General features: G+C 39.7%; 1 non-coding gene across 1 annotated transcript; it reads right to left on the bottom strand.

The window, feature by feature from the left end:
* Positions 1-8,612: 8,612 nt before the first annotated feature.
* LOC112090159 lies at positions 8,613-8,719 on the bottom strand. The gene has a single exon (XR_002901508.1). It is a non-coding gene; the product is annotated as a small nucleolar RNA R71 (small nucleolar RNA).
* Positions 8,720-12,233: the final 3,514 nt, after the last annotated feature.

The following is a 12,233-nucleotide window of genomic DNA, read 5'->3' as shown; positions in this document are numbered from 1 at the left end:
GTTAAATGCGTCTTCATGTGCAGTCAGTTATGAATGTGCTCAAACACTTGTTTCTTTGTCATCTGCTTCTACTGCTATTAGAGCAGCTGCCAAAATCTACTGCGAGCTTCTTCTTTATCAGAATGATAACATTGTGAAGCTTATTGTGCTGGATACATTGAGTGATCTCAAAGCTTCTCATAAGGAGATCATGGATGAGATGATCATGGAGGTGCTAAGAGCAATCTCTAGTCGGACTGGACACAAATACTTGATATTTGTCCTGTACTCGTTACTTGCTTCGTACTCGCCTTGAAAAAACAAGTATTTGTTATTATCAAGTCGGGTAACAAGTCATAGAAATCTATTACTTGCAAATACGGGTTAAGTATCAGGTATCATTAATATTTTTAATACTTGTTTTGTTATTTGTCTTATTACTTGTAACTTGTTAAAAAAAAATATTCGCTACCCGTTTAAAAATACTTGTTATATGGTTTTGATCACATATCGATATTTCAGTTTTATTTTTCGTTAGCATATTTATTGACTTTTTGTATGGAATTTTTTTAATTTCAAGTATTTAGGTTCAAATAATCAAGTGTACAAGTATTTTAGATTCAAGTAATCAAGTACTTGAGATTTAAGTAATGGATTTTGGCAAGTAACAAGTTGGCTCAAGTAACTTGCAAATACTCCAATTTTTCGCAAATGCTTGATATAACAAGTACTTGTTTTAAACGTGTCAAATATAAGTAGCAAATTGAATTATTTGAACGGATCAAGCTAAGTAGCAAGTACCGGAAAATTAGCAAGTACTTGTCCCGTGCCCAGTTTGTATTGCTTGTAGTTCCTGGTTTGGTGAAGTCTAAGAAGCATCTACATAACAATTATTAAAAGAGTCGTTTACAATTTATATCACTTTGTTTCTTTCAATTACACAAAATATTACTTTCTGCTACTATAACACTTATTCAGCTTTTACATTGGCTAGATTATAATTTTATCCTTCTTTTACTCTTTGTAATTTTTAGGCTAAAAATAAATCAAATTAAAAATAAAAAGTCACACTCTCTCTCTTGTCTCCTTTTTCTGACGTCATTTTTTTTCTCTTTCCTCTCTTTTTCTCACACTTATATTCTCTATATTTTATTTAGTTTATTTTCTTATTTTTAAAAAAATAATTTCATAGTTATGTTTACACTATCAGTTATATCTCTTTTATATCTATATTTTGAGTACTATTTTTCAATAGTTTACTTATATGTAATACGTATAATTAGATAAAACATACAAGTTATATAGTTGTGTCTACATGGATACGTACATGTATCCATATTTAGACGTATCCACGAACATGTGGTCTATGTGGACGAAGTTACATGTATATATAAACGTATTCACGCACATATGGTACACGTGGATGCAATTACATGAACATACATGCTCCTCCACGATAATATGGTACACGTGGATGCAATTACATGAACATACATGCTGCTTCACGATAATATGGTATACATGTACACATTATATGTATATATGTATTTTTTATATAATATATATAAATTATATAATTATGTAAACTATTATAAAATGGGTATCAAAATATAGACATAAAATAGATATAACTAATAGTGTGAAAATAATTGCAAAATTTTTTTTTTTTATAAAATGAAAATAAACAAAATAAAATATGAGAAATATAAGTTGGAAGAAATAGAGGAAAGAGAAAATAATAAAGAAATAAAATATACTGTAGTCACAGAGAAAGAAAGACAAGAGAGAGAGTGTGGCTTTTTATTTTTTATTTGTAATTATGTGTAATTGACAATGATAGAATTGTAATCTAGTCAATCTAAAAGCTGAATAAGTGTTATAGTAGCAGAAAGTGATTTTGTGTAAACTAAACTCAGAAAGTGATACTGAGTGTAAATTTCTCTTATTAAAAACAGTATTGATCAGCTTGATGAATAGCTCGTGGAACATCCTTTCTGATTAAACCGTGGTTTCAGAGTTTCTTGATTTATCTCTGCTGCTTCCAACCATGATTTGAGGTTAACCACATTTTGTACTAAAAAGTATATCATTCTGCTGCTTCCAAATTCTCCATCCTATAATATGAAATAGTGTTATAGTTTTTGGAGGGATGTTACTGTTTACAGATTGATAAAAGTTCATTGAAGGAGAAGAAGGCTGATCTGTTTGGCTTTGTAAAAGATTGTAACCAGATTTAACAAACTACATTTTTACCAGTTTTTTGTGTGGAACCATGTTATTGTGTCCTAAACTCTTGCAAAAGGAGGAATAATCTCGCGTACTCTTTGCGCATTAAAGAAATTCTCATATTTCCTCCTCATAATATTTAATTTGTTTTCGATTTATTTTAAAGGAAGAAAAAGGAAGAAAATCGGTCAAATACTTGGGGGTCCTTAGTAAAGTTGCATATTTACGAACCCAACCACGAAGATCCACACCCAGTCTGTCATATCAGGTTGAATCCAAAGAAATCGGATCTTCGGTCAAAATTGTGGTACGTCAAACCCTAAATAGCAATTATACTTGGAATTTTTTTTTAAAAAAAAATTTAAATTTCGAAATCGTCTTCTCGTCGTCGTCTTCGTCTAGTATTCTCTGGGACAACTACGAGTGATTTGCTGCTGCCTGTCTTGAATCAACGCTAAATCAGGTTCGTTCATCTTCGTCATCTGATTTGTCCTCTGATTTCTAATTTCTATTTAGATTACTTTGTAGATTTGAACTCGATTTTGTGTGGAATCCAAAATATATGTTCTCTATTTGGTTGGTAATTACAAAATAAGAGTCATGGATGGTATCGAAAGAGTGTTTAGATATGCTAGACAAGAACTGTACTCAAAATCCGAATCATCGCAAGAGAAAATGGTAGAAGGAGTTGCCGATTCAGAGACGGGTAATAATCAGATAGTGTTGTGGCAGAACACTACTGAAAATACGGAAACTGAAGTTGAGGAGGAGGAGAACCAGCCATTGCCACCCGTGAGAATGTTCTTCCAGCCCAGTCAGTATCATAATGCAATAAAGCTGGGAACAAGAAGTTATATCCACAAAGCTGTTGCAAAATTGGAGTCCCTAGACCTTGAACCCCATGAGCTGATATGGTTTACAAAACACCCAAGTTCAAGCACTTTTGGCACATGCATAGGGCCATGCATGAGGACACGACACACAAGAGATGAGAATGTGGTTGCTTCTTCTTTGGACAGCAAACACAAATAAGAAGAGGGAAGCTTGGTTTGTAATGAATGGCGTACCAATTCATTATTCCCTTAGAGAGCATGCCCTTTTGTGTGGATTAGACTTTCTATCTTACCCAAAGGACTATGAGAGCATAGGAAGTTCTTCGTTTTAAGAATAGATATTTTCAGGAAACCGTCCCCTCCCTTGCTGCTGTTGAGAAAAAGCTAGAGTCGATGCAAGAGCTAGCTCATCCTGATCGGTTGAAGATGTGTGTCGCCTACTTCTTATCCTCTATAATTAGTGGGAAAACAAAAACCGGTAAGGGAGCACCATCTGTTGACTCCTTATTCCTGAGGATTGTGGATGATCTTGAGGCTGGTAAAAGGTTTCCTTGGGGTAGGTATTCATTCGATCTAAATATGAAGGAGATTGAGCACACAATGAGGCATTTCAAAGGGGTCGTCAAAACAGATGCTAGGACATTTCCAAGCTTTGTTACTCCCTTGTAGGTATGTCACATTATAACGAATTTGTAAGTATGTAATACTATAAGCTTAAGTGTAATTTGTTGGGTTTATGTGTAGTTGCTAGCTTTTGAGGTCATCCCATGTCTGAATAACAAATACAGAGAAGATGTTAGAGGAGCAGAGAGGGAGTGTCCTTGGATGTGCAGGCAGAAGTTCCAACCATTCACCCTAAAAGTTTTCTCTTTGTCGGAACTCTATGAAACACTGGGTAACACTAGGGTCATCGAGAGTATATTGCAACCATCCAAGGATGAGGTAATTATGCTTGCTGGAGCCATGGAGAGGAATGAAGAGGAAGATGTCGATGATATCGTTCCTGAAAATTGGACGAGGCGTTTAGTTGAGGAAAAGAAGCCGATATTCTGGAAAGAGATATGCAAGATCGATGTTGATCCCCAAGATAATAAGGAGTGGGTAAACCATCCTGCAGCGGCTAAGAATAATGTGGGGACGGAGAATGTGGCGCCTCTTGGATTGGTGGAACAGCTTCAGAGCTTGCAGAAGAGTATGAACGCTCAGTTTCTCTGAATCAGTGCCTGGATGGATGGCTTTGATACAAGACTCTGCTCTGTAGAACAATATGTAAAAGAGACAAGAAGAGAAAGGGAAGGACCAGGAGATGAGGGAGGAGAAGTTTTTCGAAATGATGCAGAACATGAATATGAACAAGGTGGAGAGAAACTTGAAAGTGTGGTGATAACTGAGAAAGCGAGAAAGCAGAAACAGCCGAAGAAGAAGCAGAAGGAGCCGGAGCAGATGGAGCCAGAGCAGAAGGAGCCGGAGCAGAAGGAGTTGGAGCAGAAGGAGGCAGAGCAGAAGGAGGCGGATCTGAAGGAGGCAGAGCAGAAGGAGGTGGAGCAGAAAGAGCCGGATATGAATGAGGCGGAGCTGAATGAGGCGGAGCTGAAAGAGGCAGAGCTGAAAGAGGCAGAGCTGAAAGAGGCAGAGCAGAAGGAGGCGGAGCAGCTTGTAGCCCGATCTCCGTACCTGCTTAGAAGTAAAGAGGTATTGAAGTTTGAAGAGTAATATCCATTATTTTGGTAATACTTAATATTTCGTGGTAACACTATGTTGTATTACTTGGTATGTGTAGGTAGAACCAGATGGTGCTGACGCTGTGAATGTAGAATTGGGTGCAGGTAAACGGAAACAAGAGCAATCGAAGCTAGGGCCAAACACAAGGCAGAGACGTTAAGTCTCCTTTGACATTTGATATATGTATTTGTATTTGGATTAAACTGTATTAGGGTGTGTACTTCTATTTGTATTATTAATTTTGGATAAGTATGTATTATTTGGATTATTGAAAACCAAATATTGGGAAAACTTGGTATTATTGGTGAACCCACATGTAAATTGTATAACCTAGTATTATTTGGTGTAACCATCTTAGTATTATTTGGTGTAACCACTTATTATGCGGAATACTAGGCCTAAACAGTTCGAGTTAATATTATTAGAATAATGTTTATACATAACATAAGGGAGTACAAAACATAACGAATTGTGTACATAAGGAATCCAGAACATAAGGAAGTACAAAAAACAAAAAACATAAGACACAAAACATCAGACACATTCACCAGTTGACCATTTCAGGAAAAACCCTAACTACCCGATACACATATAGGAAGAACCTTCCGCATTCGCGAGTTAAGAAGCAGTAGTTGCAGATGTTCCCTATTTATACTCATCATTCCACCAACACTCCCATCAGTTAACTATACCGCACGGACATTGGATAAGAGTATTGAGGCACGGTAAAAAGCGACGGTGGCTTTCATCGAATATCTCTGGCAACGCCATTGGCCAACCAAGATATACTTCTTCAACGAGCTCGCGGCTGCACTTCCTTATTGTTTCCCAGCTTAGTTTGATGAGGTACTCATCACCCTCGGGATGTTCCATAACAAGTTTCATGAACATCCCGTAGACATATACTGCACGCGTGTACCCTCTATCCGCCGCATCCTTTATCAGTTGAATCCCTCCAAAATTGTGTCGATGAAAATAGAGTTGTATACGTCGCATGAAAAGCATGCCTGGATTTTGTGCATCATAGAACTCTCTGAAGACATTAATGATGAGATGCACATCTTGATCCACTGGATGACCCATATTAAACGGATCAACTTTAGCATAGGAGCCAGGGCCTCTGGTGCAGTCATTGAACCTATGATAAATCGAGCGAATCCGTATTAGGTCACCAATTGTGTTAGCCGATGTTGCCTGAACCTTTTCCAGTAGTTCGTCTGGTAGGGCTAGTAGGTAGGAGTACTCTGCCATGGATTTATATATGAAAGTGGTCGAGGCCGAGTTTTGTGAAAGGGATTTTGAGGCAAAGATCTGAAACCCTAAGAGAAAATGATGGATTTTGTAATATAAAAGGAAAATCTGAACCCTAAGAGAGACGATGAAGGAAAAAGTGATGGACTTGGGAAGGTAATGAAGAAGTAGAATGGATTTTGAAACTTCTTTCCGTATGGATTTGATTTGCGAACTTAAATTATAGAAAATGGAGGAAGTGAGTAGTCTCGTCTAGTAAACGCGACCGTTTGAGAGAGATGAATAACTGCTACTCTCATTAATGCGTTATTGAAAATATATGATTTTTACTCATATACTGCAATATTCGGATATTTTTCTGGATTACTGAGATATTCTCGGTATTCAAATATTTGTCTACTCAGCATTTACTCACGTGAGAAGAATTATTTATTGTATAGACGCGTTGCATGGACGAAAGATGATGAAAGAGGGAACGACGCTGATATATCATGGTTTTTATGGTTTTTATGGTTTTTAACCATGGTATAGGTCTTATTTATAGAGTCTTTCTAGTGTTTTTCGAGTCTTTTGGAGTCTTTACAGGTCTTAGGTATGTTTGGAGCTTAACTGGAGATTTTGGAGCACTTTGGAGCTTAATCGGAATCAAATTCGTCAAGGATGGATTTTGTGCTTTAGTGTCGCTCGACACCATGGAGAGTGACGCTCGACACTTGTCAAAGAAATAAGGAAAAAACGATTTTGTTTCCTGTTTGAAGGAGTTGGGCCCAGAAGTTCCCAAATAATTCCAAGAAGGCCCATAACATGTTTTAGAGATATATATAGGATTTTTATGCCCTTTTTACGATTACCTTAGATTTTTGAGAGAGAGATACTCTGAGTTTTTGCTTTGGGGCGATTTTGAGAGCTAGGGGAGACAAGTCTGAACTCTGTTCATTTAGAGAGAAGATTTCAAACTCCTTTATTTATTTTATTCATCTTCTTATTGCAATCTATTCAATCATGTGTGTTGTTTCAATATCCATGTCTGAGTAGTTAGCTTGTTAGGTTTAGGGTTCTCATAAAGGTTTTCTCTGGATGTTTGATTAATTGATTTAGTTAGGGTTCATAATCTGATTAGCTCTTCACCATAGGTTGTTCTTAAAGCTAATTCTGGACTGATCACCTAGAACTTAGATCTTAGGTTGCTTAATTGACACGGAAGTGTAATTGAATAACTGGAAAGAACTTAGGGTGAGCAAAGTAGTTATTCGCAAAGAAATTTGGTTTAGATGCTTTGTGAACATATCGAACTTGTGCATTAAAGCTGGTTTAAATCTGTAGGATTTGCAAAGGAATTTGGAATGCTAGGATTTTAACTTAGATAATTTTCACAACGGAAGTTGGTTAATTATAAATCTGTGTTTCGAGTTCAAGAACCGTGCTTAAACCTGAACCCTGGCTAATCGATTGATCTGCATTCATTGATTTCCTGAGAAACGCCCTCCATCCATCTGAATCTTACAAACCGTTTTTACTGCTGCTTAGTTTATTTCTGTTGCATTGCTAATTATTTTCAATATTTCTGCTTAGCGTAATTCGATCTCTATAAGGTTTATTGAGTGATCTCTTGTCTCTGTGGTTCGACCCCTACATACTACAACTGCACATCTGTGCTCTTGCAGAGTAGCTTAGGGATTAAACTTTGAGCAGATCAAGTTTTGGCGCCGTTGCCGGGGACTTGATTTCGCCATTAAACCTAGTTTTTGAGTTTCGACTAAGTTTTTCTTAGTGTCGAGCGAGACACCACTTGTGGTGTCGCTCGACACCTTTCGTTTTTATAACCTAATTTACTTATTTCGTTTTCTCTCTTTGTTTTTGGTACTTCAGGTTTATGCATACTCGTGGAACCAGAAGCAACAAGGACATCCCGCTAGTGAATTTGAGCAACGAGGAGCTAGTTGAGTTAGAGCAAACGAACAGAAAAGCAAAAGATCCAGCAATGGTGGAGAACGCCAACGGACTTGTTCGTGATGATGCTGGAGTCTAGAGAGACCAAGAGGGTCATGTGTGCAATGCGAGAGGCCAAAGGCTTGATGGAGATGGTAACATCATTCCACCAGCACCTTTACCAGTGGATGTTGTTAATCAGAATCCACCACCTGCACCGCGTGGTAATGCTGTGATCGTTCCAAATCAAAGGAACGTTCCAGAAGATCGGAATGTGTGGGAACCTGCACCTGCAGCTGGTCGGGGACGAACACTTGGAGATTACAACAGGCCTGAGCAGTTCTATGCAAATCGGTCTGCGATTTGCGCCCCTGCGTTTCAAAGGAACGATTTTGAGCTGAAACCTGTGTACTACACTTTTGTGGGTCAGCATCCCTTTCATGGTCACTCTCATGAGCACCCTATGGATCACATCGAGAGGTTTGAGGACTTGGTCACCAGCATCAAATACAATGGAGTGTCCAATGATTTCCTCCTCTGCAAGTTGTTTCCTTATTCTCTTGCTGGAGAAGCAGCTAACTGGTTAAAGCAATTGAGCCAGGATCACTCACTACTTGGGAGGAGACCAGGAATGCCTTCCAGCACAACTTCTTCGATGATGCTAGGTCTGAGAAATTGAGAACAAAAATCTCGACATTCTCTCAAGAACCAACTGAGGCGTTCAAAGCTTCCTGGGTGAGATTTAAGTCTTACCAGCGAGACTGCCCCCATCATGGCTTCAGCGATGTGCAGCTGTTAGGTATATTCTTCAGAGGTATTGATTGGAGGTATCAGATGACTCTTGATGCAGAAAGCAATGGAAATTTCAACACCAGATACCCAGACGAAGCTGTTGAGCTCATCGAAAACTTGGCGTCTAGCAATAGCACCAAGAATGCTGATCTTGAGCGGAAGAAGCAAGCTGAGAACATGGATAGATCGCAGATTGCTGAGGTGAAAGCTAAACTTGACTCTGTGTATAGTCTTCTAGTGGGTAAGAAGTCTGTCAGATTCGCACAGGAAGTAGAGAGTTTCGAACCTGAGGATGAAGCTGAGGAGGAAGATGTCAATTTTGTCAATGGATCAGGGTTTCAGGGTCAAAGGTTTGGTAATCAGCAATGTAACAGAAGCTACATTGGAAACAATCAGAGAAGCACCTTCAACAGCAATCAGAACTTCTCTGGTTACACGCCTAAGCCTCAATACCAGAAGCCTTATTCCAACAACAGTTTTTCCAGAAACTACAGCACTCCTTCAGCTCAACCTCAAACTTCTGATAATGAGATGAAGTCTATGCTAGAACAGATTCTGGAAGGACAGCAGAAGCTCACCATGAACTTCAATGGAAATATGGATGCTCTCTACCTTGATCTGAATGGGAAAATCGAAGCTTTAAACACCCATGTCAAGCAGCTCGATACACAGGTTGCCCAAACTGCAGGTTCTGTTAAAAGGCAAGAAGGTTTTCTTCCTGGGAAGACTGACACCAATCCAAGACACCACTGCAGTGCCATTACGTTGAGGAGTGGTAAAAATCTGAGTTCTGAGCCCAAGAAGACGCCTCCTGCAGCTGAAGTCGTGGATTTGGAAGATCCTGAAGAAATTCCTGAAATTGCAGAGCCGGTGTCGAGGGACACCACAACCAATGTCGTGCGTCACCAATTACAGAGCGAAGCTGTTATTGCTCCAAGTTCGAAATCTGCTGAGGAGAAGGTCTACAAACCTAATGTTCCTTACCCAAGGAGCCCTAGGAAGTCCAAGCAAGAGCTCGATGATGCACGATGCAAGGCTTTGATGGAAAAGCTTGTGATTGAAATACCTTTGGTTGATGCTGTGAAAATCACTCCTGTTATCAGGCGTTATGTGAAGCGAATGGTGACCAATAATCTCAGCCATGAACAAGGAGTGATGATGATTTCTGAGCAAGTCAGTGCTGTGATTCAGAACCGAATTCCAGAGAAGCTGACTGATCCAGGAAGCTTTGTCTTGGACTGCTCCATCTTCACGGAGAGATTCAAGAGATCGCTGTGTGATCTGGGTTCAAGTGTCAATCTCATGCCATATTCAGTCGCTGTCAATCTAGGCATGACTGACTTCAAGCCAACAAGGATATCTCTTATCCTGGCTGATCAATCGACAAGGATACCTGAAGGAGTGTTGGAAGATGTTCCAATCAAGATTGGAGACTGCATGATACCGACTGACTTTGTGGTTCTGGAGTATGGAGAGGAGCCTAAGGATCCTCTTATCCTTGGGAAACTATTTCTAGTTACAGCAGGTGCTATCATCGATGTCAGGAAAGGCAGGATCGCTCTAAATGTTGGAGATCTGGTGATGAACTTCGATATGGACAAGCTGATGAAGAAGCCTACAATTGATGGTCAAACCTTCTATGTGGACACACTCACAGAATTTGCAGAGGAGATCTTCCATGAGATGCTACCCACAGACCCACTGGAGAGAGCTTTGACCACATCTGCAACCGAAGCTGAGCACTTGGACGAAATTTCAGCATCTTACTTGAAGATGTTGGATTCCAGCGAGCATGTAATGCAGTTGGCAGCGCAGATAGATCAACTTGTGCCTCCTGCAAAGGCCAAGCAATTCTCCGACTGGAGTGAGGAGAAGGCGCCCAAGATCGAGTTCAAACAGCTCCCTGCAGGACTAAGGTATGCATTTTTAGGATCTAATTCCACTTATCCAGTCATTATCAATTCTTCTTTGAACAGTGCATAGGTTACCTTACTACTGAGCAAGCTGCGCAAGCATCGCAAAGCTTTTGGCTATTATCTTGATGATATTTCAGGTATCTCACCAGATCTGTGCATGCATTGAATGCACCTGGAGGATGAGTCGAAGTCATCGATCGAACACCAGTGCAGGTTAAACCCTAATTTGAAAGACGTGGTCAAGAAGGAGATCATGAAGCTGTTGGAAGCTAGGATCATCTATCCAATTTCAGATAGTGATTGGGTCAGTCCTGTGCACATGGTTCCTAAGAAAGGAGGAGTTACAGTTGTGAAGAATGACAAGGATGAGCTGATCCCAACGCGCACAGTGACTGGACACAGGATGTGTATCGATTACAGGAAGCTGAATGCAGCAACCAGGAAAGATCACTTTCCCTTGCCCTTCATTGATCAGATGCTGGAGAGACTTGCAAACCATCCCTATTACTGCTTCCTTGATGGTTATTCAGGGTTTTTACAGATTTCTATCCATCCAGATGATCAAGAGAAGACCACTTTTACAGAATGCCTTTTGGACTTTGTAATGCTCTTGCAACTTTCCAGAGGTGTATGATGGCTATCTTCACTGACATGATTGATGATTTCATGGAGGTCTTTATGGATGATTTCTCAGTTTATGGATCATCTTTTAAAGACTGTCTGGATAATCTCTGCAAGGTATTAGCTCGCTGTGAAGAGAAACACTTGGTCCTTAATTGGGAAAAGTGTCATTTTATGGTCAGAGATGTGATTGTTCTTGGACACAAAGTTTCTGAAGCTGGTATCGAAGTAGATCGTGCGAAGATTGACGTCATGATGAGTCTGCAACCACCTGATTCTGCGAAATTGGTTAGAAGCTTTCTGGGTCATGCAGAGTTCTATCGTCGATTTATCAAGGACTTCAGCAAGATTGCACGTCCTCTTACTGCTCTGCTATGCAAAGATGTCAAGTTTGAGTTTATAGACGAATGCCTTGCTGCGTTTGAACAGATCAAACAAGCTTTGATAAGCGCCTATATTGTGCAGCCTCCTGACTGGAATTTGCCTTTTGAGGTGATGTGTGATGCCAGTGATTTTGCTGTTGGTGCTGTTCTTGGACAGAAGAAGGACAAGAAGCTTCATGCAGTCTACTCTGCCAGTCGAACTCTGGATGATGCTCAAAGAAACTATGCTACTACTGAGAAGGAGCTGTTGGCTGTGGTTTTTGCTTTTGAGAAATTTCGACCCTACCTTGTGGGATCGAAGGTTATTGTGCACACAGATCATTCTGCACTCAAATACTTGATGCAGAAGAAGGATGCAAAGCCAAGGTTACTGCGATGGGTTTTACTTCTTCAGGAGTTCGATATAGAGGTCAGAGACAAGAAGGGTGTTGAGAATGGTGTTGCATCAGGGTTGACAGGGACTTACCCATAGACGATTTTCTGCCAGAGGAGAATGTATACTATGTGGAAACTGGGCTCCAGAGCAGATTTGACGAAGAATTGCAGGCTTTTCGAATTGAAGAAACGTTAGTGTCGAGCGA

This window comes from Eutrema salsugineum, unplaced genomic scaffold (genome assembly GCF_000478725.1).
Source record: "Eutrema salsugineum unplaced genomic scaffold, Eutsalg1_0 scaffold_11, whole genome shotgun sequence".
In the NCBI taxonomy this organism is placed as follows: domain Eukaryota; kingdom Viridiplantae; phylum Streptophyta; class Magnoliopsida; order Brassicales; family Brassicaceae; genus Eutrema; species Eutrema salsugineum.
This window is presented reverse-complemented; position numbering and strand designations above follow the sequence as displayed.